The sequence below is a fragment of the Juglans microcarpa x Juglans regia genome, chromosome 7D, assembly GCF_004785595.1.
Source record: "Juglans microcarpa x Juglans regia isolate MS1-56 chromosome 7D, Jm3101_v1.0, whole genome shotgun sequence".
NCBI lineage: Eukaryota > Viridiplantae > Streptophyta > Magnoliopsida > Fagales > Juglandaceae > Juglans > Juglans microcarpa x Juglans regia.
This window is the reverse complement of record NC_054606.1, coordinates 22,853,432-22,871,242: the sequence shown is the minus strand read 5'-3', so window position 1 is coordinate 22,871,242 and position 17,811 is coordinate 22,853,432. Positions and strand designations below refer to the sequence as shown.

At 33.4% G+C, this 17,811-nt stretch overlaps 1 long non-coding RNA gene across 1 annotated transcript; it reads left to right on the top strand.

Moving 5' to 3' along the window:
* The first annotated feature begins 6,258 nt into the window (after positions 1-6,258).
* Positions 6,259-7,244, top strand: LOC121239765. Its single transcript, XR_005935361.1, has 3 exons — positions 6,259-6,385; positions 6,567-6,828; positions 6,919-7,244. It is a non-coding gene; the product is annotated as an uncharacterized LOC121239765 (long non-coding RNA).
* Positions 7,245-17,811: the final 10,567 nt, after the last annotated feature.

Below are 17,811 nucleotides of genomic sequence, written 5' to 3'. Positions count from 1 at the left end.
TAGCCGTTTTTAGTTTTGCTATATCTATCATTTTCAGGCGGACTTTGCATGAAGGGCCTTAATTCATCTTGCATGGCCTGCTGCCACCGTAGGTCTTTGAGGGCCTGGATGTAGGTCTTGGGCTCTTGAGCATGGGCCTGTAAATTAGCCACAAAACATGCAGGTATAGGATAACGAGTGGAGAGGTAGACCTTAGGATGTCTAGTGCCATCTTGAGTCCTTGTAATCATAGGATGAGTGCGAACTGGGCTTGGGAAGATAATGGGTGATGGCTCATTTGATGTGGGAGATGACGCAACAGGAAACGATGGAGCCAGAAGAAGGTCGGCCTAGAGGGGTCACTGGGGGCTGCTGCCACTGGAGCTGAGGGCATAGACTCATGCGCAACATGCTGAAGGGCTCGAAGAAGAGCACGGACCCGAAACAACTGCAAGTTGTCTGAGGAAGTAGACTGTGAACGTAGAAAATGAAACGTAAGTTCATCAAAAATAACATGCAGTGATATATAGATGCGACATGTGTCCACAGCCATGCATCGATACCCTTTATGTTGGAAAGAGTATCCAAGAAACACACACCGTGCTGATTTACAAGCAAGTTGTGAACGTCCAAACGGGGTGAGATATGGATAACATGCACACCCGAAAACTCTTAAATGAGTGCAGGGAGGAGTGCCAAAAACCAGCTCATGAGGAGATTTATTCTGTAGAACTGGAGTGCGTAACTTGTTTATGAGAAACACTGCAGTGTGAAAAGCTGTTGTCCAATACTTAGATGGAACGGAGGAATGAGCCTACAAAGTCAAACCCATTTCAATGATGTGGCGGTGACGACATTTAGGTAGACAGTTTTGCTCAAGAGAACCAGAACAAGAGAGGCGATGAACAATCCCATAAGACACAAATACTTATCGTAAAGTGTGATTGAACTATCGAAAAATGCCAAACATAGCGAGAATATTCATAAATAACGACAAGATAAAATCGATAACCATCGTATGATGAGAGAGTGGTCGGACCCCAAACATCACTATGAAGAGTATGCAAAAATGTAGAAGCATATAAATTTGTAATAACCGGGCTTAGGCCCAGCCCCTTTGTTTTGGTCGGATGTGCGAAACCCAGCCCACGATTTGGTTGAGTGAAGAACGGCGTCGTTTTGGGGAGGGGATTTAATTCCCTTCATGTCGTGCACTGTTTCTCTTCTTCCTCCACTGCGTTCCTTCATTTTGCTTTCGGTCTGCATTTCCGTGATTTCCTCCATTCCCGTGCAACTGCTTCTCACGCCCCCACGATTTTATTTTCGGTTCCGCACATGAGTGTCTTCCTCATCACATTTCCGAACTAATCAGACTCTCTTGCGCGAACTGGTGATTTCACCTTGGCTGGCGTCATCTGGATTTCGTGGGTCTCAACCTTCTGGTTCTTCGAAGGTGAACAATCGGCCCCTCTTTCTTTTTCTGTTTTTCTTCTTCCACCCATTGTTTTCTCTGTACCTCTTAGATGATTTTGTAGTTCTTTTTTTTTTTTTTTTCTTCCTTGGGTTTCGGCTGTGTGCAGTTTTCGTGAGTTCCGAATATTGTCTTCGTTGGGGTTATGGAGTAATTGTTTATCTCTACTTTCGGTAATTAATCCGCCTACCCTTTAACATTACTCTTAATTTTATTCTTATACTTGCTATCACACATTCCATAAACCATTGTAATTCTTCCCTTCGGTTTGTTCTATCACACACACACACACTTGGTTGGCCGTGCATTACACTTGGTCATTTTTCCCTTTGCGCAGACCATTAATTTCTTTCAGTAGAAAATTTTGTGACTTTTATTTTGGGTTGATGTATTTTAATTGTTGGAGCAGTAGAGTGTGTTAGAATTAAGGATGTTGAGGAGTATAATCTTGGGTGTTTTGTGAGTCGATTTTGAAATATTATTTGAGACTTTTTGGTGTAAAATGATGGGTGTTTTGGAACTAGTTGTATTGAACTTTTCTGCAAGTTTTGAGATTGTTAAATGAGTAGTATTGATGCGTGCACTGAAATTGTTTTATTCGAAGGTTGGAAGTGAAGTTTGGGTTGGATTATGTTTTAATTATTGGAGTTGTTGTGGTTGGTCTTGGAAATAATTATAGTTGGTTGGTGTTAATAGAAAGTGGTGGCTGTTTTGGGTTATAAATGCGAATGATTTGAAGAGAGTGTTGTTCGGGTTTAATTGTTAGATAGTTATGGAGCTGTGAAGGGACTGTTTTGATTTATTATTCAATAAATAGCAGTCTACTAGATTGGTTATTAAATGTTGGATATATGTTCTTTTTGTTTAGGTGGTGTTACTATTAGAGTTCCGACTCAAGATATTGATAATACGAATAAGTCAGGTAAGCGGGGTTCATATACTAGTTTTGCATAAAAGAAATAAAATGAGGTTGACTTTGAAAATAAACGTGTTTGTTTTTGAAAAGAAATGATCTGAAAACAATCTCAGATGTTTATTCTGCATATGCATAAATTCAATATAAGAGAAAGTGTTTTTTGTCATGACTGGTGTAGACATGAGCTAGTTTTGTACACTTTGTTTCTGAACTATGTAAAAGAGCGAATAAGGAATTCTAAAAGTTTTGTTATGAACAAATGAGAATATTTTGTTTATGTTTATCTCGAACATGTGAAATGATCTAAAACTTTTCAGTGTTTTGTTTTGATATGATGTGCCATCTGAAAACCTTGGCATGAAGTTCTGATTCTGTATATGATTGTGATCGGAGTTTCGATGAAATCTGTTCTGTTTCTATTAAGGCCCAGCCACGGGTATAATGGTGGTTTATAACCCTACCACTGGGGTGAAATATGGTATATGGCCCAGCCACGGGTATAATGGTGGTTTATAACCCTACCACGGGGGTGAAACATGGAAAATGGCCTAGCCACGGGTATAATGGTGGTTTATAACCCTACCACGGGGGTGAAACATGGAATATGGCCCAGCCACGGGTATAATGGTGGTTTATAACCCTACCACGGGGGTTAAATATGGTATTGTCCCGATGTGATATTAAACGATGATAAGATTATAATGTTTCAGTTTAGAAATGCCAACGGATTCTTTTTTTTGGAATAAGTTTAATTTTCTGAAAATTTCGCTCTAATGTTTTTGTACAAGTTTTGTTTCTGCATTCTGAAAGTAAATGTTTTGTTCGGCTTATCAAATGTTATAAATGCTCATGTTTACATGCTAGTATATGCTCTCTGCTTGCTGAGTTGTTGATAACTTATCCCGTTAATCTTCATAATATTTCAGATGACATCGATGGCTCAGCTGAAGATCAGTATTAGAGTCTATGGAGAAGATTTGCATTGATTTGTTGTTGGGTATCTCATGATATTAGTGTTGGTGTTGGAGGTTAATTATCTTTCTTAAGTTTACTTCAATGGATTTAGACGGTTTATGGAGACTATGTTAATGTTATATGATTTCTAGTTGTTATTTGAGACATGAAGAAGAGTTGATTTTATTTGGGTTGTTGGATTGAATATTGGATAAATGAGTTTATTTGATTTATTTAATTGAAGTATTTACGTTCGATTTGAGGTTTGGGAAAATGGATATATTCTTGAATTTGGAAGTACTCTAGTCTTGTTAGAGTTGATTATCAGGTTTTATGAGTTAACTCTCCGGACCCTCGGGGTCGGGGCGTTACAAAATTTCTGGAGGAAAACGGTAATTTGATAGATTTTCCCAAGCTATAACTCTCACAAAAACTAACTGTTTTATTCAAAGATGGTAAACAAGACAATAAAGATTGAAGAGTCCAAGAATGAGGATGCCCCATCCTTGCATGCCACACACGTCCAGAAACTTTAGTTGCCATCAAACCAATAAGTGGGTGCTGAAGGTGCTTGGAAGTGAGCAGATACAAGCCATCCTCCATAGAGCCTTTAAACATCACCTTGCTCGTTCTCAGATCCATAACAACAAAGCCCCATGGATTAAAACATATATATATAGTGGTGATTATCCGTGTAAATTGAGAAACTGAAAGCAAATTTTTAGTGGTCTCAAGAACAATAAGCACATTATCTAATCTGAGATTAGTGACAGGAACTTTAAGATTACCAACACCAATAATGGATAGACCATTTCCATTTCCAACCACCACCGAATCAGTTCCAGAGTAAGGGTGAATACCTTCAACATCAACAGTATTTGAAGTCATATGATGATTAGCCCCAGTATCCGGATACATTGTTCATCAACAGTGTCACCCACCTTTAAGGCTGTAAAAGCCTTGTATTGTTCGGCCTCTTCATCAGTGGCACAATAGCCCTCAACCTTGTGGTTAGGACCAGCACACCAAAAGCAAGTGATGCGAACACGACTACCAGTACGAGATACATCGGTACCACGATCTGAATCACGGCCACCACAAGTGAAAGGGTGGTGTGCAGCTACCAGCGAATCGTTGGAAGCGATTGTCAGTAGAGCGAGAGCCATTGGAACGATGTTGAGATCCACTAGTGCTTCCATTTCGACCTCCACAAGATCTAGTAGAAAACCACGCCAATTTGTATAAAGAGCAACAACAGGAGATTTGTTTTGGACAGTGACAAGTTGTAGATCAAAGTCTCGCAACTTACTGATAACACCTTCAACAGAGGGAAAAATGTCTCAGGCATTGAGAGCTGCAACAATGGGATCAAATCCCATACCTAAGCAGCGAAAAAGGCACACAGTGAAGTCATCATCGTCCATGGGCTTCCCAGCACCACAAAGTGAGAGAGCCAACGCCTTGGCTTTGTGGAGATAGTCTTCCAATGAAGAACCTCATTTAGTGAGCATTTGGAGCTCACCTTTCATCTGCTGAACACGATCACGTGTATGGCTTCCATACAAGGATTCCAAAGCATCCCAAACATCATGAGATGACTCATTATTGATGACCTGAGACAAAGGGGCATCAGATTGAGAGCTATTTAGCCAACCCAGAATTAATTGTTCAGTGCACAGCCAATGAGCTGCCACTGGGTTGGGGTGCACCGTACCATCTTCACCAACAGTAGTTGCAGGTGGACATGGAACCTCATTCTTGACATAGCCAAGAAGGTCATGGCCACGTAAAACAGGGACAACTTAGGCTTTCCACAACAGATAGTTAGTGGAGGCAAGTTTAATCGAGACCTCAGGGAGGTTAGTCTTGGCAGGAGAAAACGTAAGTGAAACAAATTCATCCACAGGTGGTACTGAAGAGGTTGAACCAACGTACCAACCTCGGGAGCATCTGATACCACGTAAAAGAATGGCTTACCTCACGTAGGAGGTCCTTGTATTCATTTATAGGAAAGTTTACAAAGGTCAACTACGAGCTATACAATTTCAAAACAAGGAAAGTTAAAAGTTGAGCATCTGATACCATATAAAAGAATGGCTTACCTCATTTGTTTTTATAGATGAGATATTGACATTTGATGCAATGAGTTGAGATTAAAGTTAAAAATAGAATAAAATATAGTTAGAATAAATTTTTTTAATGTTATTTTTATTTTAAAATTTGAAAAAGTTAAATTGTTTATTTTATTTTGTGAGAAAATTTGAAAAATTTGTAATGATTAAATGAGATGAGATAAATTAAGAGCAGTTGTGAAAACAAACGAGGCGAGTTTGTTTGGAAAAAGTTTTCAGCTCATAATTTTCTTCCCATCTCATCTCATCTCCAAATATCACTCAAATACAAATATCTACAAACTAATCATTACAATTTTTTCAAACTAATCATTACAACTTTCAAAAACTTTCAAACAAAAAATAAAAAAATAATTTAACTTTTTCAAATTCTCAAACAAAAATAATATTAAAACTATATTTTAATAATATTTTAATTTTATAATTTTTTTTATTCAACTTTTTCTCTCTTATTTTTCAAAATCTCATAAAATATTAACTCAAATTATCTCATTATTATTCATAAACTATCTCATTATTATTTACAAATTATCTTACTACTAGTAAGATTTAAGTATAATAAATATAGAATGGCTCGTGACGTGATATGATTAACTATCTATTTTATATATATATATATATATATATATATATATATATATATGTGTGTGTGTGTGTGTGTAATACCAACAACGCGTCGAAACCTAGTCAGGCAAGACCTACATTAAATGCATGATCCACATTAAATGCACATCTCGTGCAAGGCTCAAGCAACCTGCTATATAAATATCTCTTGGTAAGACATAAACCTCCTACATTACTAACTTGGGCATTTTCTATTAGAATCTCCTGATGTTGTTTTCATTAATTGCATATAGGTGCTGAGCGAAGGAGGGCACGGTGGACGTTCCAGCTAGCTGACATATAATTGTCTCAACATGATATTCTCCATTGGTAGGTTTTGTCCCCAACAACAGGCATACAACATCTTTTATGATTCCTTTTATAAACCATAGAGAGTTTTGCTGTTGAGTCTTATGATAAAAGCTTAAAACAGACGGAACATATATAAAATCATGGAAACTTTTGCTGTTGGCCCTTCGTTCAAACTCCAAAATGTTGTCTTCTTTGCTAGGTTTTGGGCTTTGCTTGCTGCAACATGAATAATGAATATGCAGCTGAAAAGCGACAACCATAATTAATTGAAGAGAGTCGCGTACGGTGCATGGGATGGGTCCAAAACCAGAAACGCTGCTGCTCTTAAACACGTGAAAATTTAGGAAGTAGGAGGAAGTCAGCTTGGTGTTGTGAGAAACTCATTCTCTTTTGTTTTGCTTTCCGCAATTCCTTTGGTGGGAAGACAAGGTCAACGATAAGAACACGAGTTGTTGTCGGAGGTAATCAATGAAAGGACACGTTTATCAGCTTGATGATCATCATGTCCTTAATTTTTTTGTACCGAAAATAGTGGTGGTTGTGCGATACAGGTTGATGTGAATGCAGATCAGCCAAAACTCAAAAGTAACATAATGATCTTTTGGGTTACAAAATCAGGTATGCTCACAACCCCCCATATTCTCTTCAAAAGGCCACTCCGTCTCCTTCAGGCTGAGTAGCATGATCATTCACACCACTCCAATACAACACAACTTGAAAAATTCTTTGGCTTTCTCGGAAGGAATGATGAAGTTCCATAGCTCAAGGACCCACGCATACAGATTGTGCTCAAATTCACTGTTTCCATCCTTCTATTATCAATATTTGTTACTGTCTATCTTTAATAATAAGAAAAATGATATTTACAATCGTAAAGTGAGCAAACGTCACGTAATCTTCTTGTAAAAAGTGAATAAATTTGGAGATTCACATAAAATAAAATTAGTTTTTTAATAATAGACTACACTCTTTTTCAAAACGATTGTGCGATGTTTACGCATTCTACAACTGTATGGAGCATTACTCTAATAATAATAATATGGTATAAATATTTTACATTAATCTATTTTACAATTACCAGCCAATATGATGGTATATCATTTCATCAAAAATTAATAACTCTTTCGAGTTTTCCGTTAATTTTAATTATTTATTGCGATATTTATTATAATTATAAAAAAATTAAAATACATTTCTTAAGATGCCAAAATTCTATATCAGTAGCGTATTTAGTGTATAAATAACCGACTTTACGAATATATTTTGCAAGCAAAAAAAACAATTATTTAAAACGTTTCTGTTCATCTTTTTGCAATATGTGTGAAAAGAACAGAATTGAAATGGGGGCCCATATAAAATTTCTGCTATACATGACCACTCTTTTTTACAAGTGGGCCCATACGATTCTCTTCACATTATATTGGTCCGAGGGCCCATTTACATCAAGCACGTGGATATTTTGGACGGTTACTGGCTCAGACTACCTGTTTGAGTTATAGCCTTATGGGTCATGTGATGCACCTTGTTGTCCACTCCCCCCCCCCCCCCCCAAAAAAAAACCAAGTTTTCTAATAACCCCACTCCTTTTTAAAAAAAAAAAATTCTTTGTGATTATTATTATTATTATTATTATTATTATATTCTTTCACTTATAATTTTGAAGTGGAAAATACTCTTTTTATAATTTTAAAATATTTTTAAAAAAATAATTAAAAAGTTGAATGCTAAAACTTTCTCGATCAGCCAATTTGATATATCAGCGATGTGGAACATAAATTATTTATATTAAATTTAAAAAATATAATAAAAGATTATAAGAAATACTGTATTATTTTTGTATGAAAACGAGGAATGATGATGATGATGATGATGATGATGTGATATTATTGCCGGGGTGCATTGACAATTTTCAAAAATTGAAAGTTGATGCACATAAAAGCTTAAAAGAGTCAATTCTATGGACCAAAATAGTTAGGAGGTCCACTAATAAAACATGCTCATGTTAGTCAAAAACTCAACCAAAAATAAAAAGTATTTTAGAGTAAATTCCTAAGTAGACAAAGGGTGAAAAGGGTAAATTGACTATCTGTCATGGGACCCAACTGGTCTGGTCCTCCCTTTTATGTGGAATGAATATAATAATAATAATAAAAGTTTTTGGTGGGCTGAGAGTAGGCCCAACCAAAAATTGTATTTACATTGAAATTATTAATGAAGTTGCGAGTTGACGAAGATTTGCTTGTCTTGTTAGGGTGAAAAATCACCAAACATATCCGACCCTGCTCTTATTCCATCAATTGTGTGCCAGGAGTTAGCAGTTTTAGGGTTTTTTTTTTTTCTTCATTTTCTTGCTTACTTTGATGTTCATGTTTTATTTGGCAGTTTGGTCAATAAATATCCCAACTACCAATCGACTTGACGAAGTCGGTTTGATTCAAATGTCAACACCCATTAGTCGTTTGCTAATACAAAATATTGTTTATCAATTATTATATATATATATATATATAGAGAGAGATTTTAAGGTCGATATTCAACCTCGATCATAGTACATGCGTGTCGAGATTTTAGACATCCGGCAAATGTAGGTTTTCTAGAAAAAAAAACACTATAAATACAAAGAGATCCCATGAAGGAATCTCACACACTGATGTAGCACATGTATTTTTTTTTCCCCTTTCTCCCCCTTACCTCCCCATGCCTTTCCACTCCTTTCCTCTCCCTCCCTTCCTTCCTCGTGCCTCTCTCTTCCCCCTACCCACACCAACCATGTTGGTTGGGAACTACTTCAGGGTGGACAGAAGTCGCTGACGATCCAAGCGGCACTGCCAGCTAGGACATGTGAGCTCATGGCAGGGGTGGGGTCATGGCTTGCCATGCACATTTTGTGCATTGTGGCTGTTGCGGTGTGGTCACGGCTGCATGGCATGGGTGGTTGCAGTTTGCATGGCCGATGGCCAAACTCTGGTGGCCAAGGTGGTTGCAGAGTGAAGAGGCACGGGTGGTGGCAGCGTGGCTGGGGCGGTCTCAACATGCGTGGCTGTCAAGCGTCATTCGATGTCCAAGGTGGTCGGGAACCGCCGGCGTTGGGAAGGAAGAGGGAAATGAGAGGGGAGAGGGGAGAGGGGAGAGGCACGGGAAGATAAGGGGGAGAAAGGAAAAAATATATATTAAATAAAAAAAAAAAGACACATGGTACACTGATAATGTACCACATCAATGTGTGGAATCCCTTTGTGTGATTCTTTTATACCTCTAACAACCCTCTTTCTAGAATCCTAAAGTGAGTGATTGCATTGCATTGCATTGATATGAACATTTATAAAATTTTCAACTTCCTATACATTTGTAAATTAGACTTTCTTTTCCCTAACATTTTAAGATAAATCAAATTAATTATCATCTCGTCCTCTCCCACAAGTAGTCCCAAAATAACTCATGTAACTATATTTTCACCATGACGTGTTTAATGACGATTTAAGTTCAGACACAAACTATATATGAGGCATACAATTCATAATCATTTCTTTCCAATTCACATAAAATTGGTTTAGAGATCTTGTCATAATGATTCAAGCATATAATGTCAAGATGTCTCAAAAAAATGGTCCATGTGAGGGAAGACATTGCAATCAAGTGGGCTCCTAAAGATCCCAAAATCTTCTTCAAGATTAGGTCCCCCTATCTATCTATCTATCTATCTATCTTATCTCTAGATATTTGAAATTGTTACCTTGATTGAATAAAAATAAATGAATACAGCTGATGTTGGAATGGATGTTGAATAAGCTGGGAGACAAGAAAGATGGAAAAAAAGGAGAAGAAGTTAGGTGAATTTAATTACTATCAATATATTTACTTCTAATTAATGGGTCACTTCCACCAACTTTCTTTTGGAAACAATTCCATCAACCCCTTTTACCACTCACCCAATCTATGTTAAATACATGATTAATTAGTTTATGTGCTAATTCATGAAAAATTAATAATAAATTTAGAGTTTTGTTATTTACAAATCAGTATATAAATACATCGCATCACTTCGCTTGGATGTTAAAATACAAATATTTTTTTATGCTAACCGATGCGACAGACTTTCACATCAATGATATATTTGGATAAAAAAACATTTTAATAAAATACAAAAAATGTGTGAAATGTGACTCATGACCCTTCATTCATCTTTGGGTCATCACTCATACACACATATATAGATGTTATTGTTATAGATACAAAATATTAAATAAAATAAATTTATAAACTAATGTGATTTCATAATATTTATTAGATTTATTTTATAACTAAAGTAATTTTATAATCTAATATACTACATCAAACTACATCAGTTTGTGAATTTATTTTTATATAATCTTTTATGACTAAATATTTTTCTCTCGCAGGCGCATACAGATACATATATATATATATATAGAGAGAGAGAGAGAGAGAGAGATGGGCTTGAAAGTGAGCTGCATTCCATGCCAAGAAAATTGAGAGAGACTTGAGTGAGTTGTGGCCAAAATGATGGAAACAACTGGAATTTAGGAAAGCCCCCGGGACATATATATCTTGAGGAGATACCAAGCAATTAGGTGGCAACTTTTTGGTCGGCAGGTTATGCCCTAGTTGTCCAAGAACTCTTCATGAAAGAAATTAAAAATCCAGAAAATGAAATCCCCCTCCAAAATAATTATTTACATGTGGCTCTTACACACTTATGCAGTTCACGTGTTGCATGTTTGGAGAAAGTGCGTCCTCCTGCCCTAGCACCTTGTCCCAAAATACTTTCACCCCCCGTCTTAATTTTTTTTACCCAACATTGGCACCATGTCCGGCAGTTTTGTCTCATTTAAACATACGATTTCAAACACATTCATGATTTTTTTTTCTTTAATTCATACAGTTGGCATTATAATGTCCTCATTCACTTGTTTATTCACATCACCAAGTGAATATTCTTATAGGATCCCTTGTTGATCTCAAGAGAACGGTAGAGAAAATTCAATTAATCAAACAACAATGCTATTGTCACCGAGAGTTGGGGCCCAATTGGATCTCGTAATTTTTTATTTTTTATTTTTATTTAGTGATTAAAAAAATATTTTTTAGCGATGTAATAATTTTTTAAAAAAATATATATTTAAAATTATAAAAAAAATGAATGAAGGGAGAAAAAAAAAACTTTTTGTTCTTGTCGGGAGCCGTCTCGTGCTACATCTTCAATGGATGTAGCATGGCTCCTATTCGAAATGTGATTATCAGGCTATCTTTTCTTAATAAGTGAGTATAATATGTGAAATATTTAATTAAATAAATGAAAGTATAGAATCAGAGTTCGAATTAAGAATTTCTGATGTGGCATCATGTGAACAAAATCAATACTGTTTGTCCAAAAAATTTAAACAGATGCATGAGAAAAAATATAATTAATTATTTATATCTTTAAATCTATACTCATACGATCTATTAAGGTGAGAATAAAAGTCGCTAATTATGTCATATATAAATATTATGTTGGTGACGAAAAAGAATAAAATAAAGAAGGAAAAATGGGCGGGGTCGAGATGCTCATATTCACAAAGCTAAACGTGACCTCCTACTACCTTTTTGTGTCTAATCAAAAAGATGTCACATTGGGGTCCGTCATCAGAATATGTCAATGCTTACCCTTCATGTTATAATAAAGACAGCAACAACCCAATTAAAAAAATTAAAAAAAAAAATCGTATAAACATGCTTCATTGTGATTGGCCATGGACAACTCGAATAAACTTATAAATAAATAAAGTTATAATTCTCAAAATAATCGTGTTTTATAATAATAATGCTCATGAAAAACTAGCTAGGGTTTCTTGGCTTCTTGCATGCATTATCAGAATATTTTCACCATGCGTCCAATATGTAATGATATTTTTTTTTTCTTTCGTTTTAATTGCTTTTTGGGAGAAGGATGTTTTTGCAGGCTTGGGGATTTTTTTTTTCGGGTTCTATTTGGAAAATAGGATTTATTACGTATCAATTATTATTCACTTTCACACTCCACATTTATAAGTTTTTTATAAGTCGTGAGATATTTTTTTAAAGGTATAAGAATATTTTTCTTAAGGTGTAAGGTGTAGAATGATGAATAGTAACTGATAGAAAAAAAAAATCTTATAAATAAAATATAATTTTTTTTATATAGATCTTAAATTTGTTTTTTTTTTTCAAATAAATCATGCAAAATTTATATATTCTAAAATTATAAATATTATTCCTCATCTAAATTTCGACGGCAGCATGCCGTCATGATAATACATATATGTATATATATATATATATATTGCTAATAAGCTAAAGTATATTATTGGACATTATTATTTATTATTTTCAATTTATTAAGCCCACTTGACGGGTGCTTCCCCACCAAATAATCACCGCATCGTGTTATCTCCCAGGAGGTTTGATTTTTTTTTCTCTTTTTTTTTTTAAATGATCAACATATAATACTTTTTATAACATATTTTGTAATTATATTTTAAAATAAAAAATATTATTATAAAATATCATATAAAAATAATATTATTTTATAAAAATATTTTTATTTCATATAATATATTATAAAAAAATATTATGTGTATATCGTTACTCGCCGCGAAAAAATATATCGGCGTCACGTCGACTTATAAATTTGAATGGTTAGGAGATTTTTGGAATTCAAGATATTAATTTAGCACGCTTGAAAAGTAGTCATGAAAAAAAATATACATATGAGCCACGTCGTCGACTAAATTTGAATGGTTTGGAGTTTTTTGGAATTTAAATTTTGGTTTGGTAGCACGTGAGCTTTTCATTGTTCAAATCCAAAGGTCAAATTAGCATTTTAAATAAATAAATGCAAAGGCATGGGCACCGAGACGGAAGACAAATTCATCCATAATAGGCTAATAGCCCCGCCCAAGAGGTAATAATTAATATATAGGCCGAATATCCTCACGAGATATACTTTGACAAATATCATAAAAATATCTTTATAAATTAACATAATAGGTATATATAGATTTTATTTTATTATAATATATATATAATATCACATCAAATCATATTAATTTATAAATTTATTTTATAAAATTGTATTTACAAACTTGTTTAAAGGATAAATCCTCCGTATAGTTGGCTTGATATGACTTTATTTGTAAAAAACATCTTAGGGTTAAAGGCAGCACGATTTTTAAGTTCAATGTATATGGTCACATAAATAATAGTCAAATGAATTTTATTTATTTAACAAGAAGAGCTGCATGGGATGACATTGCTTACCCACCTCCTTTTTTTATATAAGTAATGTTATACATCACACTCTCATCTTATTTTAATTATATTAAGTAGTATGTAATACATTTATCATTATTAAATAATAAAAAAGTATATAATAAATAATTATTTAATGATGATAAATATGTCACATCTTACTTAATAGAATAAAACATACACATAAAAGAAGCACGTGTTGAAGAGCAATAAAATATATATATATATATATATAAATAAAAGAAAAGAGAAAAATAAATTGCCAACGCATAATCCATAACTAAAAGCTTCTGGAAAACCACAGCCTGCTGCGCAGTCAACCAGATCAATCTCGTTAATTGTCTACACAGAATGTACGGTTAGGATAATTTAAATTTATTACTACCGCATCTAAATCACTATGAAAAAGTAGTACGAAAAAGATACCATAGCATTGAAACATCCCGATGCGTGCTTTGCCGTATTCTTTGATCTTCTTTCAGCATGGGCTTCCTCACTCTTGCAAAACAAAATTGCTACTTCCAACTTATGTCGTTTTGGCGTCGGGGTGAAGAAATGTTAAAAAGGTAATGATTAAAAATAAATTATATCAACTAAAAATATATATTATTTTTAAAATAAATATGTGATACTTACATAATTTATAACTGTATCTACCATTACTCATAATTTTCATTACAATTAAATATGCAATTACGTCACTAACTTCACATCTATATGGCTTTCTCACATACATGTCCACAGCTTTTATTTAAAAACATAAAATATAAATGAAGAAATAAATGGTAGAAAGCCACGTGGATATGTAAGTTTATTTTTTTACACTTTACAATTAGCATTTCTCTATTACAATTATAATTAATTCTTTTGTTCAAAATAAGTTATTATTCACATGATCAAGTTAGATGAAGATATGAGCGGTCTTATAAAATATTGTATTATGCTATATTCACATGTGTTTTTTTTATAAAACTTAAATTTCAAATCCTTTATACATCAATTATAAATAAGATAACAACAAATCAACAATACATGTATGCTTCCATTGAAAATATATTTAAAATGCGATATATTAGTCGGTTTTGATCGGTGACACAAAAAAAAAAAAAAAAACAAATATAAAGAAAAACAATTCTCTATATCCATTTAAAACTATAGAAATGAGAATAGTTAACTTGGAAAAAACATGATAATACAAAATTTTTATCAAATTTTCCATACTCATGAGTAAAATAATTTTCAAAAGAAGAGTGTTATAGCCATAAATAGATTACATAAAAGTAATATAAAAAACTGACGTAGTTTCATATAATCTATTAGATTTACTTTATAATAAAAATAATTTTACGATCTGACGAACCATATGGAGTCACATTAATTTGTGAGATTACTTTTGTGTAATTGTTTTGTGGCTAGAGTATTTATCTTTTCAAAACACAAAGGATACATTAGTTAAAAAAAATAGTTTCCATTGTGCACTTGAACTTCAAATATGGGTATTATTTATAGATATAATAATTACTCGGTTTTGTAATAAAAAGTGTTGCACCTTTGGATAATATAGATGACAATTTCAAGATCATTGGTAATAAATAAGAGACTGCAAATTTGTAGAATGGGAGATTAGAAATTAATTGTTGCTTTGAAATATAATTAATAAAATTTATGAGATAGGAGAAATATATAGTGATTAATGGTGCAACGCTCAAAGTAGCCAACCTCCCTCTTTAGTCTTAAAGAGTGGCTGCCAATATGATGAATTAAACCTTCAATCGAGTGAGAAATACAATTTATACATTTGCATCTTAAAATCTTGGTTTATCACAAGCAATAAAAGCATATATTTATAAAGAGATCTCGCATAAATAAATCTATAAATTGATACATCTCATATAAAGTTTTTTTTTTTTTGTGTCGAGCACACAATTTGCGATCAATGAAGCATGTAAACTTTTGAGAGTGCGAGAATAAAATTTTTTATTTATTCTAATAAATAAAGTGGTTTGATTATTTGTTTATATAATTCTCATGAGTGGCTCATTATTTCAAGAGTAAGGGTGTGTGTGGATGTTGAAGTGAGTTGAGTTGAGTTGAGTTGTGATGATAAAATATTATTAGAATATTATTTTTTAATATTATTATTATTTTGAAATTTGAAAAAGTTGAATTGTTTATTATATTTTGTATTGGAATTTGAAAAAATTGTAATGATGAGTTGATATGAATTGAGGTGAGTTTAGTAACTAAACGAAGTCTAAATGAAAAAGAAAGTAATTTCTTGCTAGTTTTTAAAAAAATAATAATAAAAGCAATAAATAAAGAAGAAATATAGTAGAGCCAAAAAATGGTGAGGTGGTAGTGGTACGTACGAGTGGGGGTGGGGTGGGCTTTATTTGCTAGCACAGCTGGAACTTAGCGGGAGACAGCTGGCAGTACGGCGGCGGATACGCAGCTACCGTCGCCGTTTCATCTCTTTTTTGCCGAACAACGAATATAGTTGTCTCCTTGTGTACAAAAGAAATCCACCCCCACCCCCTCCCCTCCCTCTTTTCTGTGCCTTTTCTGCCCTTTTCTTTTATCTTCTAAAAGAATGCCTAGTGAGGGAACTCCTCATCCCTTCTCCTTTGTAGATTAATTAGATATTACTTGGGAAATATAGTAAGAATAAATAGATATCTCACGTTATTACATGAGAGTTAAATGATTTGTACACTTTTAAACGCGTATGATATAATAATTTAATAGCGGAATTACAACTTATTAGTAATTATCTAAAATTTAATAACTAAACGAGCGTAATAGATAGAGTACACCTTAAAAAAATCTGTGTATAGAATCAAGGGACTTTGTCTAAATCATGGGATGAATGTGGGTGCCTAATTACTGTGATAATGCTGTGATCATCACCATTAGCTTGAAATATCGCTACTCTATTTAAGGCCTCGTTTGGATTCAGAATGTGTTTCATTTTCTCTTTTCATTATAATTTTTTCAAAATTTCATACAAAATATAACAAACAATTCAACTTTTTTTTAAATCTGAATTCAACTTTTTCAAATCTCAAAATAATAATAATATTAAAAAATAATATTATAACAATATTTTTTTCAACTTTCATAAAAAACCATATCATCTCATCTCTGAATCCAAACCAACCTTAATTAACTAGTATTTAATTTGAGCTAATTAGTGGGCATCTACCATAGATATTTTGACCTAGTTGTGTTATCTCTTTTAAGTTACATTTATTAGTGGAGCAAAGGTCATAGTCTAATCCTCCCATCCAAAGGGAGATAGAATGCTTTAGAATTGAATGATCCCCCAACACTTACCAATCATCTCATGAAGAGCCTTGGGATAAAAGAAACTTGACTTTCCTTGCAACATTAACTCATGCATGGGTATCTTAGTTCTAACTCCTGCATGGAAACCCAATCTTTATACATAACACACCAAGGTCTTAGTTTATTCCGAATACTCTATGATTCTAAGATCAATAATCTTCGTATCGAAATATATATATTTAATAAATATAAATACCATACTCCATGACGTTTACCATTCTAGGTTTTATCGATCATTTCTAATCACACTCATTAATGTTGTACATTTTACGTGAATGGTATATCAAATCACTTAAATTATGCTATATTAATGTGATTGCACCTGCATGTGTCTTAAACACTATCACATGTTTCACACGTTGACTTTGCATGCATGATTAATAGCAAGCAAGCATGTAATATCGTCACCATATTACATGTTCTGTCGACTTGGCACAAATATAATCACATTTTTATTTATTTATTTTGACAATTCTTTACCCCACCATTTGACCTTTTAATCCAAAATATACTTTTATTCTTTCCTTATTTAATTGAACATTGAATATGTGTTGAAATATGTTGACAATTTATTTCATCGCCTAAAAATTACACGATACAATAATTATTCCTGTTGAAATTTCTCAATTAACTTCAAATAATATCGACGCATATGCAAATTTTGAGAAATTTCACGAGATTATTAAATAGATATGACACATGTGAATGCAATATTAGAGTGCTTTAATTTATAAGAGAGCATGGGGCCCTTTTTTGCAATTGGAAATTCTTTGGTGTCGTTTGGATAGTGAGTTGAGATGAAAATTAAA